This window comes from Lampetra fluviatilis, chromosome 30 (assembly GCF_964198595.1).
Source record: "Lampetra fluviatilis chromosome 30, kcLamFluv1.1, whole genome shotgun sequence".
NCBI lineage: Eukaryota > Metazoa > Chordata > Hyperoartia > Petromyzontiformes > Petromyzontidae > Lampetra > Lampetra fluviatilis.
The window spans coordinates 11,985,404-12,001,131 of NC_136304.1; the positions used below are offsets into that span (position 1 = coordinate 11,985,404).

Here is a 15,728-nt window from a genome sequence, read left to right on the forward strand (position 1 = left end):
TCGGAGCTCGTGGCTGGAGAGCGGCTCAGTAATGAGGCTCTAACATGGTTCGTCAGCAGTCTCCTTAAACTCACTCACTCACACGCGCACACACACGGAGCACCGTACGCACGTGAGGTCCCAGCAACTCTCTCACTACCGTCATCGTGGTCACGCTCTGTTTGCCCAGGAATCCTCACTGGGTCTCAAGACACTTTTTATCAGGATGGTCCTGCCAAGCATTTCGCCAGAGGGGACAACGTTGAGTAAATTTCAGCACCATTTTTTATGGGAGGAAAGCGGAGAATCCAGACAAACAAACCCACGCAGAACAGGGGTGTGAACATACAAAGGGGCCCGAATCAGGAATGGAACCCAGGCTCTTCTTGCTGCGAGACACGAGTGTTGCCACGACGCCACCCACTCCACCGAGCCATCTAACGCTGCTCAAGGGCTTGCGCGTCGCTCACCAGAAGCCTTCGTGCCAGGTGGAAACATTTGACAGAATGCACGCCAAGCGTTTCCTGGCAGTCACGTTCTTCTTTTTCAAGCTTTGGACCTTACCCACAACAACTCCAGCGTTGGAAATCACCGACTGAAACTGGGCATGGCATACACATGAAAATAAATACAGATAAACGGTCTCCAACTGTTGTTTGGGAGTGGTAATTATTATATCTTCAGAGACGAGAACACAGCCGCATATCTGGTGAGCGATTTGTGGGGCCCTGGACATGTTGTGGTCGTCAAGGTTTGTGGTTCGAAACCGCCAGGCCACCCCCTGATTAATGCCATGGGTGAATGCAGCACAACGTCTGCTTCACGGTGAACGGTAGATAGAGGGCCCCCTTGGCATCGTGCTCAACGAGTGGGCCGCTGTGTGCTGGCACAGTGGTCCCGACTTGCCAAGATTCTAAACATTCCCTCCAAAATATAACCATCAGTAGCGCAAGGGGACACGGCAGCGCCCTGCAAATGGGCAACAGCCTGCCAGTAGGGGGCGATGATCGCTGCTGTGTGCAATTCCAATTGAGTAATGACACGATAGATATTTTTCCATGTTTCAGACCACTGTTATTGGGTGTGTTGAGGTTTTAATCATCTGTGGTTGGACACCCACTGCCAAAGCAGCGATATCAGCCCGAGAATGTTTCATTCCCTTCAGCAAAAAACTTCACAGCTGCTCTCGCCAACACTTGCCACACACTTGAATTACGGTTGCTGATATCTTCACTTGTACATTTCACTTTGCGTGATACCCTAAGAAACGAAATAGCATGGCCAAAAATCAATGGCGCTCGTCATTCCACTGAGGTTTATCCGCAGCGGCAGCGGCGGTGGCAGCGGCAGCAGCAGCGGCAGGAGCAGCAGCAGCAGCAGCGGCAGCAGTAAAAGGTAATCTGCACACAGGGGGAGCGCAAACAGGAACTGGTGCCTCCGAGAAAGGCCACGGCAATAGCGGAGGGTCGCACGTCATCAAGAGCTCCAATCATCCCGCGCAGCAAGCTTCCCGACGACTCATTAGCGACCCACACGTCCACGCACGTGACGTCACGTCGTCAAAATTAAGGAGACCGAGGGACGCGCCCGCTTCCCACGTCCGTCCCTCCACCAAAAATACACGAGTAACCTTTACGCATCCCGTCAGCCGCCACGGCCCTTTCTGGCAGTGCGAAATGTCAGGAGCGTTTGCCCGACGCCAAGCGCAACTCTGGATCGGCCTCGACAGCCGGCGTCTCGTCGTCGTCGGCGTACATTTGGCAGGGGCGCCGTCGTCGTTCTCTTAGCGCGAGGCTGCCGCCACGGAAAGAAGGTGCCGCGCTACGCTCTCCGTGGAGACGGCCTGGGACAGGTTGAGGCACCACCGGTCCATCGGCCGTGTCACGGCACCGTCCACACCCTCGGGGCTACGTCACGAATCAAAGGTGGTCGAACGTGTCGTGGGAGCCTCGATGTGGACATTGCAGGACCCGAATATATTTTGGCACGTGGTGATCAAACGACATAATCTGGTCGAGCATGGTTCCGAGGCTCTTTAGACGCATAAAAAACTGAACTGCTGGAGTCTGCGACCGCCATGCCCGATTCTCCGAACAAATCCTGAGCAGATCATTACGTTGTGACCCGACCCAAAAAATCAACCGTGAATCGTATTAACAGCGAAAACCTGCGTGTGTGAAGTTACAACGGTGTCCATTACGCACCGCGTTGGTTAGAAACGTGTACTGTAGATTTTTTCGCACTAGGGATCTTATGAGCCTAATAGATGTGCGAGAGAGCGTGAGATTAAACCCACTTCTCACGCACGACAAGTTTACGAACGCAACCAGGTGACCAGCGACTGCATAAAAAACACCGTCGCATAAATCAAGCTCCGCACTTCACTAATGTGGCCATTTTTTAAGGCCTGCCCAATACCTTCCCAGATTGGCAACTCGGCAAGGATAAAAAGCGAGGGAGGGGAGCGACTGCAGTGCAAGCCTCCGCAGCAGCTAACGAACACAGCCTCCGGAGCAGGGGCCCGGGCACGGCACACAGCACCAGCGTATTTGTCGACATATAAAATGAGAGGTTGTCACCGGTGATCTCCACCGGGCCGTCATGCCAGGAGCCAGCAAGGCCGCTCCTCCACACCCTGGACTACTGTGCCAATGAGACATTCCACCTCGAAGGGGTTTCCGGATGAAATAATTCCAATAAATTTCATATTTATTGGAATAACTATAAAATAAACTAATTGGCACGTTTTGTTTACGTGACAAACCTTACTAATTGACTGTGGTCGGGTGGTGGCGGGTTCAACAACACATTTACAGTAATTCGATCTAACCCAAAAAAACCTCTATTGCAAATAAATATGATATGAGCGGCACAGTGGAGCTCAGCCAAGATGCTGGCTAACAAACACAGACGCAAGTTCACACTCACGAGGAAACCTTTGCTAAGAATGAGAGAACAGGTCAAAAGTCTGAATGATTTCCTGCTATATTCCTGAGCCAGTGGTGGAAACTCCACGTTGCCAAGATGTGGGCGAATCTATCTGTAGGGCAACCGCTGTTGGCTTCCCTACTTGACTGCCCTACAGAGGGGGTACTCATTTTTGCCAAACCTGGAGGGACGATCGACGGAGTCAAACCGGGAGTTGAATTTCGCAAACCTGGAGGGTATGCGAGCCGCTCGCTCCACCACTGAGCCACCGAGCTGGAATATAATTGTCTTGGAATATCTCAAGGTGGAACCCCGCAATGATACCCTCTCCCCGGTTGTTCCCCAGCAAAATAGAAAGCTGTGCTCCTAGGGGCCCATCCTGTGAATGAAAACGCACCGCTCTGCCTTGACACAATCTCAAAATCGGGATATCATGACTTAACACCAACAAAAAAGTGTAAATACGAGTTCAAGTTTGGAAACTGTTTAGGAAAAGTAATTTGGCGCGTAGGAGTTCACGCGGCATTGGGAGCCTTCCACGAATATTTGTGTGGAAACTTTGGGGATGCGAGAGAAAAAACAAACCAGCCCAAGTGATTTGCAGGGGCCGCCAGGTTGCAGCACTGACAAGTTCAGGCCTCGCCGGAGTGATCCCAGGTCTCACGCGAACCGCCAGCAGACTCCGCATATGCGTTCTTGATGCACGTGAACTCGCAAATTCAATTAGTCTCAAAGCTGCCTCGATGGGAACGAGCAGTGTGCAAAGGCTGGCCCGGAGATGCGGAGAAGCGGGACGCGAGAGAGAGATGCGGGGAAGCACGAGATGAGAGAGATGCAGGAAAGCACGAGATGAGAGAGATGCAGGAAAGCACGAGATGAGAGAGAGAAAGATGCAGGGAAGCATTGACGCGCTCTCAACCGGATACCGCTGGGCCGCGCGACGACCTCGCAAAATGGGGACGGCGTCACCCCAGGTGCTTTTCTAATTGGAAGCAACGAAGCATTGGGATGGGAAAATCTCATCGTACGAGGATGGCTAGGAGTGGGTGGGGGTGGGGGGCAGTCAATTATAAATATCCCTCCTGTAAACATCAGCCGTGCTGCACCTTGTTGAGAGCTGCCAAGTGGTGCACGGGGGACACGGTTCCTGAGAGCGCTGATTAACAGCTCATTGACAACAGATGTAGCGCTTCATCAAAAACTCTTACCGCACAAATCCGTACATTTTTATGGGGGGGGGGTTTATTTGTTTCCAGGGAGCTCTCTAGTGAAAGTTCTCAAGAACATGCCACTCAAAGGAGACTTTACGTCGGTCCCAAAACTATATCTCCTGCACCTGGACAGATGTCATTAACATACGACGCCGTGAGAATTTGTAATACCCAATTATAACACCCCAGGTCTTGTAAATTAGACATATATCCTTACCTTGTCTCCTGAGTTCTCACCTGGTTAAAAAATATAAACTTGAACCTTATTAAATCAAGCATAACTAAAGACAACGACCCGTAGCACGCTGAAGAACCACTCATCCGCAGACGCATCTGGCCATTTTTAACATCTTATTTTTTGTGGTCGCCACCGAGTGGGCGTCACACAAAGCAAGTAATTATCCATCGTCGACTTGTAACGTGCGGCACGCGGCACTCGCTCCACGCTCCCTTAGAGAGAGCAGTGAGAGAGCAGCGAGCAGAGGAGAGAGACGACTGAGAGGAACGAGCCGGGAGGAACCAGAGACAAGCAGGGATGCAGCAGCCAGGCAGTGAGGAGCCAGCGCTACCGACAATTGCCCAAGCTCTGCCGTCCTCAACATGTTCAGGTGTTTTCAGCCAATTAACGATGAGTGTTCACTTGGGGAAGAACACCGCAGCACCCATGGACAACCTACGCACGCGAGAGGGCATCACGCTTCTATCCCACACACGCACGATAGATGATCTTAGTCTGCAATTTTCTGGGCTGTATTCTGCTGGCGAGACAGGGCACAACTCCTCCAGCGTCACAACATTTGTGCGATCCCCTAACCCTCGCCTCCACAGTGCTGGATTACAGGCTGCGTGCACAGCCACCACCACCACCCGGCTAACGTGCAGCCACCCAAGGGTGAGCAAGTTCAGGTGTACGTCACCACCGCCTTGCTAATCATGAGGACCCAGATCGAACACGGCGTCCTCGCCAAATGACATTTGGTAGTTCACCAGCATTGATTTATGGAAGCCTGAGTCCGCTGACGAGATACTGGATGTCGAAACTGCTACAGATATTGCCTGTGACGAACCAATGCTGCTGAACTTATGCACTCCCGGAAGTACATGTGGCTGATGGGATGTGTAAAAGAAATACCTTTTTTACATAGAGAGGAGACGTATTTGTCGACACATAAAATGAACAAGTCGTGTTAAAAGTTTCCATTTCAAAAGTTCAACTGTTGCCAATGCAAGCCCCTGTTTCACTATGGCCGCAAATTAAGCGATGACACATTGGCAGAGACGGGCGCTAAAGATCACTCGCCGCGGGGGAGGCATTCTGCATTTCGGGCATGGATGGGATGGAGAGAGAGACAGAAAAAAACTGCCAGCTCGTACAAACGCAGACACCGGGGGGGGGGGGAAGGCAAAAAGAGGCGGTTTCAGAGTTACCGTGCAATTTGCGTGCAAGGCGATCGCGAGGAGACAGACTGCACGCACCCTGCAAGCCACTGCAAACAAAGCAGCTTGCATCGCTGGCATTTCAGTGCATTCAGCCGATCAGTCAACGCGTTGAACCAAAACAATTATTACTACTATTGCTGCTGCTCTACAAAGAACACATGCAGCCCGAGGAGGAATCCTGCTCCTGCTGCTGCTGCTGCTGCCACATCTCGATTGGAGCCGCCAGCTCGTAGCTCACTGCTGCACAGGACAGAATTCAATGTAAAGTAGCAGTCAGGATGACGGACGATCCTACACCCATCTCGTTCACAGGGCCGGTTAGTTGCCTCCTTATCACTCTACTATTAGGACTCGGCAGTACAAAAGTCACCGATGCTCCAGACAAGATAACCACAATGCAGTTCTTCAGGAACCGGTGGTTTGGCACAATGCTGATGGTTGAGAGCTGGTTGCACGGCGGGCTCGTGCGTGCGTGCGTGCGGTTGTGCACTGCCGAGACCCCTCCGTTTGTCCTGCCTGCGCGCGCAATGACTTCAGTTGCCGTTGGCATTCCCCGCTACGTTTTTTTATGGATTTGAATTGAGCACAGCCCGGTGGAAGCGTGCGCTGCCCAGGGCTTCACCTTCCCGTGCGCAATCCCTCGCAAAAAAACAAAGAGTGGCGAGCTCCGGGGCCGCTGGCGTGCTGGAATAACGGCACGTGGATGCGGTGACTTACGGGCGATCCAGCAAGAATGGCGGAAAAATATCAAAGCTGCCCGATTTCAAACGAAGCGAGAAAACTCCTCAACGCGACTGACGCGAGGGAGGGGGGGGGGGCGTGAAAGCTGTCGCAAGAGAAGAGCCGCCAATTCGAGGCAAGCTCGTGGGTACGGCTGTGGCCCACAGGACGAACTGTGCGACCGCTGGGCTCGTGTCAAGTGTTTACTCCCCTTCGCAAGAAGCCCCACGCTGCGACATTTTCCTGTTTCTATGATAATTGTTTTTGATACGCAGTCGCTCAAGTTGCCGAGCGAGCGGGCTCGCAATCGGAAGGCTGCGACTTCAAATCCTGTTTGTTGCGGGATGACTCAGCCCATCATCCCCCCCCCGACCACCGCGGTCGATAAAATAGATACCACTCTATGGGGGAAGACCAAAGTGGTTTGTCCCGATTCTTAATTGCCGTTTGAGTTAAGCACCACTAAGATTCAGAATTTTTCTTTTTTTCTTTTATCTTGGGGAAAAATCCCATGTGCTACCAAGCTCTTTTTCACACACATCCGGGAAGGGTTACGGGATCAGATCACCACGAAGTGGACTCGCCTAAAACCCTGCGCTATGAATCAGGAAACTGGCTGCAAAAACGATGCATTAAGTGATTGTCCTCGCCATAGGACTGTGGAATTTACACCACTAACTCGGGGCTGTAAACGGGAGATGAGCAAGATCTCAGCGCTCACGTGAGCATACGTAGCCAACCGTGCTAAACGGAGGAGCGATGCAACCCCCTTAAACTCGCGAGTCGACGTCTACCAGCGTGGTCACCCTATCCACTCCGTCGAGGTGCATTCTATTTTAACAGCAAGGAGGCAACAACAAAAAACCAAGCCCAACTCTCCGAACGCCAGATGAGCCGGGTCCTTCGGCGTAAACAGGCTCCCCCCGCACTTAACGTCGGTGAATCCTCACGCGCATAAAATGTCACGCACGCTGCCACGAGCGTTGTGGTTCTTGAAACGTCAGCGTGCACCTTTCTAATTTCCGAGCGGTAAAACGACGGCAGCGCGCTGCGAAGCAAGATCGTCTACCACGAAACGCGCTGGCATCCACGCGCCGGAACGATCAACTTCCGAATAGACTTCATCCCACTGCTGCTCTCGCTAAGTGGGAGGGCCTTGTAAAGCCGTCGTTTATCCACTTAGGTGGTGTCTGCAGTTGAGACGCTGACAGCGCGCGGCAATCCCCTGCTTAAAAATATTCGGGCGCTCTTTAGACACAACCTTGACGGCACAAGTGAACGGTACGCTGCACGGTGCACACGCGCGCGTGGATGTCAGCGTGCACGCACGGTGCACAAGCGAGCATGGGTCTCGGCGCACGCTGCAGCGACCTCCTTCCCCCCCACCCCCCCGTGATTCAATCACTTGTCCCAATTGTGAGTCACGATTCAGCCCGAACAATACCTTCCTTTTTTTACATCGTGATAATAACAATTTAGAAATTGTAAAGCGCACAATTTGTGTTCACTCTGGGAGAGAGCAAGAGACAGAAATATTGATTCTAAGACGTGGAAAACCCACAGACAAGCAGCCAGTGCCAACCCCAAACAGGCATCCAGCTCTGTGGTCCTACATCGGGACGTTTGGTCAACACCACCCACGAAGTGTTTGTCCATGAAGGAGAGACTAGAGCATCCTGAAAAAAAGCCCCACAGGTGCGAGAGAGGCTGACACTCAATCCCCGTAGAGATGTGAATGAACCTGCTTGCCACGCCACCACCACTCCCCGGGCGAGCCCCGGGCGAGAGATGGCAAATCCTGGCAGCCCACGGGACAGGCGGCGCTCTCCGCGAGCGCGTGCGGTCTCTGCCTTTACGGCGCGAGAACGACCAATGCGGCGGCCAACGGCTGCAGAGGGGATTAATCGATGAAAACCATCGACTTGATACCATCCTGTACGTGGACATTAGCCCCGAGGGTCTCACACGAAAGAGTAATACACAGAGGACAAATCACGGACGTTTGTCAATTCTGCAATGCTTCCCAACACACCTTTGTCCTCGATAAGGATTTCATAGGAGATAACAACGTGGATTATGTCGCGTGTGTGCTGCCGTCATCGGGAGGTGATGTCGCGAGGTTGCTTCGCACGCTCACACGCGCTTACACGCTCACACGCGCTTACACGCCCACGCCATTACTCCATCGAGAGCAGGAGCAGGCGCTGGCCGCACGACATCTATACGACACACATATGGCGCATGACATGACCACACTGGCCGAGGAGGCCTACCGAGCGTCGGTAGATATTTATCACCAAGCACTGGGCAACCGTTTGATCATTTGGCTCCGTTTTCTCTGGGGCGAGTCCATAATAGCAACACCACTTTTGACCAACATTTTATTTACATCGGATCACCTGTACTCGAATTACAGTGTCCTCACATCACGGACAGAGTGACGCACCCACAGACCAGACGGGCAGAGCTGATGCATAAACGCTTTAAAAATATATACTCAGCCGGCACGCGTTAAAACGCAGAGCAGGAAAGTAGGGTTCAGTCAGGGCGAACGAATCCGGCAATACACACGGCGCATGGCAGCCCGCATCTTACAATTCAGTTCGGAGCAAAAGAAAAGTTACAAACCGTTGTTCAATTTGGATAGGCCTCCTACCGAGCAAAAGCTGTTCTCTTTCAGGTTTCTTTTCAGTAACTTAGCGTGGAAACAGATGTCAGCGGCGGCGTTGCAGGCGAGCGTATTTTCTAACCAGAGCATCAAACGCACAGCCACTCATGGAACCCATAAAATGCACAATTACACAGACACAACAGCGGTCATCAATTCCACCAGCCCAAACTCACCAGTGCCACAGGCTCGATTATGACGGTACATTGAATTATGTGAAAATCAATGGCTCTAAATGAGTTTTTTTTTCAGAAGATTAGATCCGACGGACAGGCCCGATGTTTTGCGGAGCATATTTAGCACAATATGTGAATGCAGGATAAGTCAACAAAATGTGTAAAGTTTACTAAAATACACTCACTCTGCAGAGCGCCCATGTACTTGTGTTAATGCGACAAAATCCACATGCCAGCGCTTCAACAGTTCAAAGATTAACTTTTGCAAAGTATGTAACTTGCAATTTAATACGGAGGCTTTCGGACCAGTAGATCTTGTGGCTTTGCTCTCCGACACACCGGTGTGCTGCGCTAGGAATGAATTGCCATGTTTTGTTTACGTGACAAACCTAACTAATGGGCTGTGTCGGGTGGTGGTGGGTTTAAGGACACACTGATATTTCTGCAATCTAGCGACCCGGAGGGAATTTCTGCTGTGGACAGTGGCATTGACAAACTCAACTATAAACCTTGACTATGGGAACCTCATTTGCCAGTAAAAATATGATAATTGGTTCTTTACCCTTCTATCTGGCAACAAAACTGACACCTTTTTACAAGGAGTCATGTTTGCATAGACAGCAATACCTGCAGTCATAATGCAAACAAAAGAACATAACTCTGATAATGTGCACTGTCCTTAAAGTTGATTGATCCACACCCGAGACAGCTTTCCTTAGAGCCTAGTCTCATATGGGTTGGACCAGATGACGCCAAAAGGCGCACGTGCGCCTTTTGGCGTCATCTGGTCCAACCCATATGAGACTAGGCTCTAAGGAAAGCTGTCTCGGGTGTGGATCAATCAACTTTAAGGACAGTGCACATTATCAGAGTTATGTTCTTTTGTTTGCATTATGACTGCAGGTATTGCTGTCTATGCAAACATGACTCCTTGTAAAAAGGTGTCAGTTTTGTTGCCAGATAGAAGGGTAAAGAACCAATTATCATATAAACCTTGACTTAAAGCTTTCGTGACTGCAGGAATTTATATTCTTTGGGTCTTTCGGTAACGTCACGTAGATAGAAAAATAATGAATTGTTAAAAAAAAATCACGACGTTTCGATCACAACACAAGCAATCGTCTTCAGGTGAAAAAATACAGCAGGCGGACTGCTGAGGCAGGAAGAAATATCGCGAGAGAGCTACTGCAGACAAAGGTTATAGATGTTTGAAGTGCACGGGGCTAGAGATGACATTGTGGTTAATGCAGACATAATTAGCCGAGGTATTCCGAGCTCTGCGATCTTACATTTACTTGCAAATTCCAAAAAATAAAAGTATTTTTCAATTATTTTTAATTCACCAGGTAAGGCTCACTGAGCTAGAAAGCTCTCTTTCAGAAGAGACCTGGCCACAGATGATAGCTCAACGAAGTGGCTTATCAAGTGCAAATTTACAGCAGCTAAATATTATGAACGCATGTCGATTCTAAATGTGAAGGGAGGACCTGGAGAAAAATCCACGTGACCAGGGAGAGAAAGACAACACACAAACTCCAAATACATAGGCGTCACGGTCGGGATGGAACCCACGGCCCCCTGCATACCAGGCGAGGTAGTTAACATCTCGCCACCGCAGCGCCCCATAGAAAACATGGGAGAGTCGTGGCGCAGTCGCGAGCGTATCGTGCTAAGAACCCAGCGACCAGAGTTCCATTCCTAGTCGTGAGTAACATCGGCGACGAGTGATATGGATATATTTGGAAGCATTTCTATTGTTGCGCATCAACTTCTTAAAATGCCACATTCATCTTTGCTAATGAGCAGCTGAATCGACAAAAAGATAAGTGATCACCATAATAAAATACGAAATGAGGGACGGGATGCAACATCAACCTACACTTCCATTTGCTTGTTTAAAAAAAAACATCCGACCTTCCAAGCCGTGAAAAAATCCACGGACATGCACACTCAACTCACCTTCGGCGTGAAGAGGCTTTACGGTTTTCGGCAAAGACGATCCACATCTGTCCTAGATGCTTGTCCAAACGGCCACTTCTCCTGCTCCTCCTCCAGCTGTCACTGCCGTTGTTGCTACCGCTGCTGCTGCTGCTCACAACGCAGACAGGAAGAGGCGCCGCACGTTGACATTGTGCGCAGTGCGTGTTGAAGAGACCCGAGCGACTGAGCACCCTGTGCTTAAAGGTTCAACACTTTAAAGAGCATTCCCCCACGTATTTTCGGCACTACCTGCTTTCATGACGAGCATCGGGGGGATGGCAGCTGCCTGGCGCCGCGAAACAACATTTGTCATCGGCCAGCGAGGGTCCTCCATCAGCCGTGACCTCGCGGCCGGCGGAGAGAGAGAGAGAGCGCGAGCGAGCGAGCGAGGCGCTGTCCCCCACAAGTCCCACGGTCATTTCCAAAATAAATGATTTCCCTTTCTCCCCACGGGTCGGCCGAGCGGCAGCAGCAGCGTCTACTCCGATCGCACGAATCCGAACGCTGCTGATGCACACCCCGAATGCCGAAGCCGGCGCACAGTTTGCTTCTATCCGGGTGAACCGAAGCTGTCGATGTTGTTCCGTGTGGCACAATGGGATGTGTAAAAAGAGACTTATTGTATTTTATTGAGGGGGGGGAGAGATGTGGAGGAGGCGTATTGTCGGCATGCTTATTGTGTTACCCGCGTTGTCGGCAACGACGCCGAGCGATTATTTTGCGTTACAATCACCCCCTTGCCCTCTTGGCATACGCACCCACCATGGAGCTCTCGGAAACGCGCAACACGCGTGACCACGATAGAAAGTTGTCAACACTTAACGTGAACAATGCCTGTCTATTTTGGCATTGGCCAGGAGCACCATCTCGGTGTTATTTCCAGAAATCCCCGGCAGTCTCAAACCTCCACAAAAACCACAGCGGTGGCCCGTGAACTGCTAATGGCAGCTAAAAGGCATGGCGGCGTGCACACGCGCGCGTTTTCGAGCAGACGAAATGGAAACATTTGAGCAATTTAATTTCGAAAGTGGGGCGAGCAAAGGATTTGAAAATATAAAAATAATCATCAACTGGATATAATCACCACATGTTATATTGGAATTCATAGCAACACGGTGAGCCCTTGTTACCACAGCAGCACATGCTGGGGACTTCTGAAAACTACGCTCCTCCTGGATAAAATGAGTAAAGAATTACGTTAAAGGGAAGTATAATTCGTGATTTGTTTGTCCCTGATACCAACTCCACCATTCCGACTGTGTGGCACATGCCGAAAAGTCGGTACTAGTGAAGCAGACAGCGCAATGTCTGCGAAACATCACGTGTTGAATCACTCACCACACTGCAAGTCACAACACACTCACCCACTCACCACACTGCAAGTCACAACACACTCACCCACTCACCACACTGCAGGTCACAACACACTCACCCACTCACCACACTGCAGGTCACAACACACTCACCCACTCACCACACTGCAGGTCACAACACTCACCCACTCACCACACTGCAGGTCACAACACACTCACACACTCACTCACTCACCACACTGCAAATCACAACACACTCACCCACTCACCACACTGCAAGTCACAACACACTCACCCACTCACCACACTGCAGGTCACAACAACACTCACCCACTCACCCACTCACCACACTGCAGGTCACAACACACTCACCCACTCACCCACTCACCACACTGCAGGTCACAACACACTCACACACTCACTCACTCACCACACTGCAAGTCACAACACACCCACCCACTCACTCACCACACTGCAAGTCACGACACACTCACCCCCTCACTCACTCACAACACTGCAGGTCACAACACACTCACCCACCCACTCACCACACTGCAAGTCACAACAATTTATCTTTCTGTTTCTTAAATCGCGCTGCTCCACATTTGAATTCCCTTGCTCCCATCGTCTTTTGTCCCCCAGGGCTCTTATACAATTACAATAACCTTGCTCAAGCCAAGACGCGTGTTACACTCTATTCCACCTTCAACGGTGCCGTCTGTTGCTGGCCGCATGACATTTTGGGCCACTGGGGCCTGGGTTCGGCAACTGTTACCACGGTAACACACCGCCTTGATTACGCAGTGGCAGTAGAAATGCTCTCATCATCACCACATTCTTCCTATTGCCCACAATTCCCGTGGATAAGGAGATGATAGCAATCCTGCTGCTGATAATGATCATCATCATCATCAGTGGCAGCAGCATCAGCAACAGCAGCAGCATCATCATCAGCATCATCAGCGGCAGCAGCATCACCAGCAGAATCATCATCAGCAACAGCATCAGCATCATCAGCAGCAGCAGTATCATCATCAGCAGTATCAGCGTTTCTGTTTTTGCTTGAAATACTGCTACTACTGCGGTACAATTAACATATTCAGGAAAGGTTTATGGAGCCTAGCGACGCGTTTTCAGGAGGGTCCTGCATTTTATTTTCGTGTTTTACACGCGGGAGGAAGTTCCTGGAGCCGAAGAAAACCCACGCATGTGTCGGAAGAATGCTCACAAAGTTCCACGCTGATGTTTCACAAACCCACTTGATATGTGACCAGGTAGGGCCCACGGAGCTATCTATCTCTTTCTCAGGAGCGGCCTGGCTATCACACGAGTGATAGCTCAACAAAGTGATTAACGTGTGGAAACATGTATAGCAGCCAAATACTTCTAAATGCGGTGGGAAAAACCAGAGGACCCGGAGAAAAAGTCCACGCGGCGACAGGGAGAGAGACATGCAAACGCCAAACATACAGGCGTCAGGGACGGGATGGAACCCACGACCTGCTATTATCAGGCAAGGGAGTTAACATCTCTTAGCCACTGTGGCGTACCCACAAATGATAGACTTTTTTTATCTTTATACTGGAAAAAGGGTCCCATAGATATGATCATTATTATTATTATTCATCAATGCTCAATTGCACTAGAGTCACTCTCACTCAACTTGTCTTCGGTTCCCGTGTGCGCGGATGAGACGAGGGATAGAATTGGCAGCTGCAGGAAAAACATTTCCGGAGAGAGGATGGCCCAACGCAGAGAGATAAAGTGATGAGATCGGTTCATGTGAAAAAATTAAAATGTCGCTCTCTCTCGTTCCTTTTACTCACACCCAACAGACAGCCTGAGCCACGAGCAGGAAACGTCCGGTTCAGCGGGAGCGGCGCAATCCTGCTTGAGATACAACAGAGGCGGCGGTGGTGAGCATTCGACGCGCACACACACACACCCACGCACACTCAAATTAGTTTGCAGCGGACAGAACCGGTCCCGCGTCCCCTCGGCGCGCCGTCGCGCAGAGGCTGGGCCCTCGGACAGGACGGGACTTCAAAGCTCTCACTTGGAACGACCTCTGGCCGAGGAAGCGCAGGTAAAGCCTGCCAGCCCACACGTCCAGCAGCGGCAAGCGAGTGAAAAGCAAACCAGGTAAATGGCTGTAGTCGGCTAGGGCCAAGCCCCCCCCACCACCCGCCCACCACTACCTGCAATCTCAATTAAGCTTTTAATGGATTCACTTCCATTCAAAAGAAACACGCGGTCAAACTAATACAGCACGTGAAGCCAAAGCGAGGTTTTGAAACACTTCACTGTCTCTCCGCTTAATTACATTATTTGTTTTCGTTATATGCTGACGATGATGTTAATATCACCGTGAGGATTACTGGCATACAAATCCTACAAGGCGTATGTACATAAGGTCCGGCTTTTATTTTTTTATCCGTAGCGAATTGATGGCTTCAACCAGGCTACAGATGACTGCAAAAAATAAACCAGCATTAAGTTTGAGTGATTCTGTATTTGGCAAAAATCGCAGAAATAAGTACAAAAATGAAACAAATAGAAATCGAGCCAAATTAACCAAACAATAAGACCTTGCCGTGGATGTTGGACGTACAGTGATTCCGTCACCACCTCCCGTGGGGCTGAGATCTCTAACACAGGGTGAAGCGATGGTCTCCGGGTGAGAGTTCCCAAAGGTGATTTCATCTCACAGTAAGACACCAACAATAACCGTTGGGAGTAAAATAAGGGAAGGAATGTGGGAAGATGAAAAGCAAAACTGCTTTTACAAAATGTCCATTCCATTCTACTCATCCGCAGGACTGCTGCCACTCAAGTTCTCTCAACAACAAGCCTACGAACAAACACGCAGCCCACATCGTGCAAGTCTTTGCATGGAACATTCCCGAACTGCTATTCGTGTTCCAGTTTGTTGTCCTCCGCACCGCCGATTAGTACGGTGGGCCACGTACGGCGCGAAAAAAGTTTAACGTACGTACACACAAAAGGGTCACCCCCCCCCCCTTCTCTTTTAATCGCTCCCCTCCAGCGCTCGCACAATCCCCCCCCCACTCCGGTTCCTGGCAAAGCCAACGTGCCGGACGTGGCCACCGAGACGCTACGCCACCCCCCCCCTACCCCCGCACGTGTCTTTCTCTGGGATCTCCCCCCTCCTGCTGCTGCCGCTGCTGCCCTCAGTACCTGCTCATCCTCCCGGAGGCCTCCTGCCCCACGCGAGCGTCTTCGACACAAAGTTTAACACGCAGCAGTAGTAGTAGGGCTTTCGCGCACCAATATTATCAAATGATAAAGGGGT

The 15,728-nt window shown here is 50.8% G+C and overlaps 1 protein-coding gene across 11 annotated transcripts in view; it reads right to left on the reverse strand.

Moving 5' to 3' along the window:
- The window catches only part of FUT8 (fucosyltransferase 8), a 384,345-nt gene that overhangs the window by 338,963 nt on the left and 29,654 nt on the right, over positions 1-15,728 (reverse strand). For 9 of the 11 annotated variants that reach the window (XM_078870634.1, XM_078870632.1, XM_078870629.1 and 6 more), the window contains exon 2: positions 11,082-11,210. The exons of 1 other annotated variant lie outside the window; for it this stretch is intronic. The gene's annotated coding sequence lies outside the window, so the exon portion shown is untranslated. The remainder of the gene's footprint in view (positions 1-11,081; positions 11,211-15,728) is intronic. One more of the 11 variants, XM_078870630.1, reaches the window with a different exon arrangement.